Raw genomic sequence first — 6,000 nt, 5'->3', positions numbered from 1 at the left:
TTCAAATAACAAAATTCATTTTCAAACCAAAAATTAGTAAACAGAAACTGAATTTTCATTAGTAAACAAGGGTTGTGTTTCATTACCTCAATTGTTTATCAATCAAGTCAACTGCAACTAAATCTCGTTGAAGGTATATTCTTCACTTCACCATTTTCTGAAACTAAATCTCTGCAACATGAAAGAGACATTGAAAGTTAATACCGAAGAACCAATGACGAAGAAATTGATTGAATCCTAACATGCAATCGATTTTGGGGAAAAAAATAAAAAAACATAATTTCTATGTAATCAAAACTGAAGTTAATACTGAAGTTAATCGTTACTTACTTCTCTGCAAATCGATAAAGATGTTATAGAAAATTCCTGATTAATTAAACCTAATTGAAGAAGAATAGAAGATAGGAAGGAGAGGAGACTAAGAGGTCTGTTCGGTTCCTCTCGAAGAAAATAATATCCATTAGGGTTTACAAATGTAAATATGTTTATATATAAACATCCAACTTCCCATACTATCCTTAATACATTTACTAAATTCCCTAATTGTCCTACGGTGCGGTTAATCCGCGGATTTGAGATTGCATCCGCAACCGTAACCGCACTGCGTGCGGATTTGAGATTGCACCCATGTCCGGTCCATAACTCCAGCGGATTGGTTTTCACCCTTAAATTTGCGGACGGATACGGATAAAAACCGCAGTTACGGGTTTTATGCTCAGCCCTAATTTATAGCTTTGTTTAAGGGATGGGAATATTTTAACAAATGGGTTTGACAAACCCCTTTTAACAAATCTCCTATACCGTTGGATAAAGATGATCCTGATCCTTGTTTAAGAAACCATTAAAATCATTAACTAAACTACGAAAATTGTTGCCAATAATATTGGTGGTGGTGGTATTGAGATGGATTCGTCTGCATGTTGTTCGAGTTCATCGCGAAAGCGACTGAATTCCTCAACGGATAACGATTAGGGTAAATATATCGCAGAAGATGTCATGATGAATATTTTTCTTCGTCTTCCATTAAAGTTCGTATTGAAAATCAGGTGCGTTTCAAAGTTGTGGCGTTCTATAATTTGTAACCCAGATTTCAGTCATATGTGGATCAAATTTAATGGTTTTGCGGATTGTATATTGTTTTACAACCTTGAATGGCCATTTAAGAACAATCCCAATGAAGTCTTTAAGTCGTTAACCTAGTTTTAAAAGAAGAAAACCAAAGGTTAAAGGAGAATCGAATCTAACACGCAAACTAGTATCACACGTAAGTGTGGGGATTAGTTTTGCAGAGTTGCTAGATGTCCCCTTATATAGTCTTTCAAATCAGGCTTTCGCTCACAAAGCAACCAATATCCACCGTTAGATGAAAACCTGATTTAGATTCAATCTAATATTTATCAACCGTTAGATCCAAAATTAGCTTGTTATACACAAATGAAATGCACGCTTCTAGGTTTGTTAACCGTACCCAAACGTGTACACTATTGGTTCGACAATAGTTAACCAAATGGTTATCCATATGAGCATTACATATCAAACATGTTCTTCTTCACCATAACTAGTTCAAATGACTTCAAATGAACTAGTTAGAGAGATGTTCAATTGGAAGGAAATCTCATGTACTACACAAGACACAATTGAAGCAAAGATGATTTTATTCACTCGAATCGGTTCATGAAATTTATAGCCACGGTTTGTAAGTTGCATTCCTTAGTATTTATACGTTTAAGTTCAGAAATAATCATTAGATATATAACCTTCTTAAGTTCGCACACTAGGTTCGCGGACTTAAACAACCGGAAAGAGTTTACAAACTCCAGCAGAAAATCTCGGCAAAGACTTTCCACCGGTTTGCCGACTGGGTTGGCGGACTGGAACGCACACAACTAGTTTTTCAACTCCAGCTGAATTTATCGGGATAAGAAGTTCAGCAGTTCGCGGACTGAGCTCGCGGACTTGGCAACAAGCTTTGGTTCAAGGAATAGGACTTATGCACATATGTGTTTCCACAAAAATACTTATGTCCATCATTGGTTATGTAATCTAAACTCTCATTCCAATCATTGAAACATTCTTAGAGGATGTTATATAGTTGTTACATCATTTCTCGTCAAAGGAATTGTCAAGATGATTGAAACATATCATGAATTTCGTCACATGGTAAAGATAAACTTGATCGAAGAGAAAATCTTACCAACACATATTTCAAGATATAGATAGGCGAGGTATACTCGTCTTGAAATACCAAATGTGTATAATCTAAGTCTATTTAGATAGCATACGAAGTTTTGTCTCAAGAAGTAGGAGATAGAGTAGATAGACTTTTGAGTGACAGATAAGTTCAAGTCTTCACATACCTTTTTGTCGAGAAGTTCCATCGGTTCCTTGAGTAGTTCTTTTTCTTGTATGATTAATCGCCATGCAGCCCTTGAGCTCAATTACACTTTCTATCCTAGTCCGAGGCTTAGCTATAATAGAGTAGAAATCAAGACTTATAGTTTTGATCACTAACATTGACAAACATGCTTGAGATAGAAACGCATGCGAGTTCGACTGAGCAACGCTCTAACAGAAACATTTTGCACATCAACTCATCGTTGTACTGCCACTGAGTCATGGACGTTTCATAGTGTAAAACATGCTGATATGGATCATCCGTTTTCTCATCGAATTCTGGCAACTTTGGAACTTCAAAATTCATTGGCGGCCGGAATTCTCTGATATTCAATTTGAAAGGAGCTCCTGCGGCTCGATGCAACATGTCCATCATTTCTTCTCTGGAGTGATTTTTCGACATTACTTTCTCCATCATCTTGCAAAGGCGAGCCTCTGTTATTGCGTCCACATCGCCATCTGAGGAACTATCTTCCTGCTCATAATCTCGGTCCTCTGTAATATGAGCTTTAGATCTCATTCTTTTCGTTTGGGGTCCAGTGGGCTCTCTTCCAGCTCTCCCTTGCTCTGAACGAGCATAGTAATCGGGAAAAAATTCTCTCTCGTCGTGCCGATCTCGAACCTCATCTTCATCATTCCTGAGACGTTTTGAATGGGTGGTAGTTCTGGACGCACTCTGCCGAGTCGCAGCTGGACGGGTCCCTGCTCACTGGGGTCATACACGCTTTCATTTAGGTATATTTCCAGTGACCAACAGATTTTTCTCTGGTCGATCAAGATCGATCACTTCTCTGTTTTGGTCTACAGCTTGTGGGCTAATACGATTTCCAAGGTGCTGCCATACAGATCGACACTTCTGGTTGTTCAGATTTCCAGACCTAGGTCGAGACTGGTTTTCACGTTCTAATCTCATGAGAGCGTTCTCTTTCTCCACCTCGTTCAGGAGATTGCATAACAACTCTTCCTCTGTACTAGGAGTCGCGGTTCGTCCACATCGCAGGTCCTGTCGATCGTCATTCCTCCTTGATGGGCTGCCAAATACACGAGCTCTGTCTCCTCGAACTTTTGGGTTTTCCCCATCAACATCCATTCCTTCTTCTTCGGCCACTGGTTGTTTTTCGCTTCTCTGATTCAGATCTGGGGTTCTGTCACGGGAACGATCTCGATCTCGACTACAATCCATGGCTCCGTGATGTAGTTTTTTAAGTGGTAAATAAAGTTCGTTCAACTCGGACTTGTGTGGACTCAATTTCAGACTTAATAATAGAAAACAATAAAAATAAAGCAAATATATACACAAGGCTTGTCACAATGTCGAGAGATTACTGAGACTCAGGATTCCACCAAACCTCATACCATGTGGTTCAAAAATCAATTCTTAGACAATTATAACTCTTGTTTATTGAATCTAATTCTTTGACAGGGTAGATTTTAAAAAGATTAACTGTAAATTACTAACATGATGCATCAAAAACACTTAGATCAAGCATACATCATCATACGACTTCACAACTAATTAGGAAAAATCATAAAACGATTAAATTAATGCAAAAAATCATAAAAAGAATTAAATATAACTACCACACGTATGAAATATGGCTTCCTCCGTCATCCCAGTGTTGGGGTTTAACTCCTCATATTAATAATGATCTCAAAATATGTGTTTGTTTCTCAAAAGATGATTAAAAGAGTGAAAAGTAATAACACAGACTGTTTGCAACAGTGTATGGTGTTGCAAAACAGCTGTTACAATGGAACTGTTACAGAAAAACTGTTGCTTTGTAACTGATTTTAAGACTGCCCTGAAATAAGACTGCGCTGAACAACTTAATGTTCTTCAGTTGTTAAACAACGACAGTTTTCTGCGACTGTCTACCGAGGGTCAATGTTCTTCAGCTGTTCTTCTTCTTCAACAGTAGCAGCAGCAAAAACAGAGTTTGGTAAAGCTGTGATTTCTTCTTCTATGTCTCTACTTAGGTTCCCAAACTCTCGACACCTCTTCTATATGACCTAAGACATCTATTTATATCAAAAATACCGATTAAATCTCTCCCAAATCTTCCAAAATCTCTTTCCTTCTCTTCACTGCCAAGTTGCGATAATTTCTTGTTTTAGGATTTGTACGCGTTTCTGAGCTTTCCTTTTTATTCTAAACTCTTCCTTAGATAGATACAAATCTTTGGGAAGGTTTACAGCGTTTTAATCACTCTAAAATTCCCTAAAACAGGTCACGCACGTGACTTTCCATATTTTCTTGTTGTGAGAAAAATCCGTCGTTTGAGCCCAATCTAATCGATTTAAACACCCATATCAGATTTCTAGACCCATAAGGAGTCTATCCTATGAAAATCAGAGGTTTAATCGACCACAAACTCCTCCAAATCACGATTGCCAAAACTGCTCTTTAAATAAACTTTTTTCCCGCCAAAACCTAATTTTTGAATGTTGAAGATGGTTGCCCCTTATCCAGAGTAGGGGTGCGATTAGCAGATGCCTGGAAATAGGATTCCTCTTAGTAATTAGGTTACCCCTTATCCAAAGTGAGGGTCCGAATAGCAAATGTCCTCCCATGAACGCAAAATACACTTTTCGAGCCAATTTTTCCACACATGTTTATTTCTCCAAAAACACCTACAAAGACAAAAAAAACCATAATAAATACAAAATCGAGTACTAACAATATATACAATTGAGATTATATCATACACAAAAATGTGTATATCACTCTGTCGTGATCATGATATCGACCCTTCCTGTTTCCAGTGGGTACGGCTGGAGCTGACTGAACCTCAATCGTGTTCCTTTCAATTTCGTGTCTCCTGCGCTTTTGAGAATTGCTAACCGAATCGACCCTTTGCACAGTTTGTTTGACTACTGCTATAACTCGATTTGGGAAAACACGATTTTCTTTCTCGATCCCCTTGGTCGGCGCCAATGTTTGTATATTAAAATATTCTTCTACCTCAAACACGAATTTAATGGTAATTTGTTTATGATCGATCTGCTGTTTTTTTCTCCAAGTGAATAGTGTTGGGGGGGTACCTGCAAAAAACCCTCCGATCAAGGTATTAAAAGCGCGAAGCGGAGCGTAAAACATTTTTATTTTTAGGAAGCGATGCGTATATCGAAGCGTGAAGCGTTGCTTCATGGTTGATGTTTGAAGCGGATGTTTTCTTATAAATAGATTAGTCGTAACTATTAATTATAAATTTATTAGGAAAATAATCTCTATATAAAGTTTATATAAGTCTAATTATTATCAAAAACAAAGCGTGTGTACACCAGTTCAATCTTCTCCAGGCGAGTGGGAGGTGGATGTTTGATTCCCCCTTAAAACATTCATATTTTTATTTTAAAAGCTTTAAAAATTATGCGGAAAAGGAGTTGACTAAGTCAAAAAGTGCACTTCACATAACCGCTTCGGAGCGAAATGCTGAAATTTGAAGCGAAGCGTACGCTTTTAAAAACCATGCCTACGATGCTTAAGTTAGCTTAGGTTTTTCACAGATTATTTTAATGGGGAAGATTGCATACCTTTTAGAGTGGTGAACCCCTCTATTTATATGTTGCGAATTTGGGTCTTACTCTAGTGAAACGTCTTCACAT

Source organism: Papaver somniferum, chromosome 2, assembly GCF_003573695.1.
Source record: "Papaver somniferum cultivar HN1 chromosome 2, ASM357369v1, whole genome shotgun sequence".
Classification (NCBI taxonomy): Eukaryota; Viridiplantae; Streptophyta; class Magnoliopsida; order Ranunculales; family Papaveraceae; genus Papaver; species Papaver somniferum.
The sequence above is the reverse complement of the archived record's forward strand: the minus strand, read 5'-3'. Positions refer to the sequence as shown.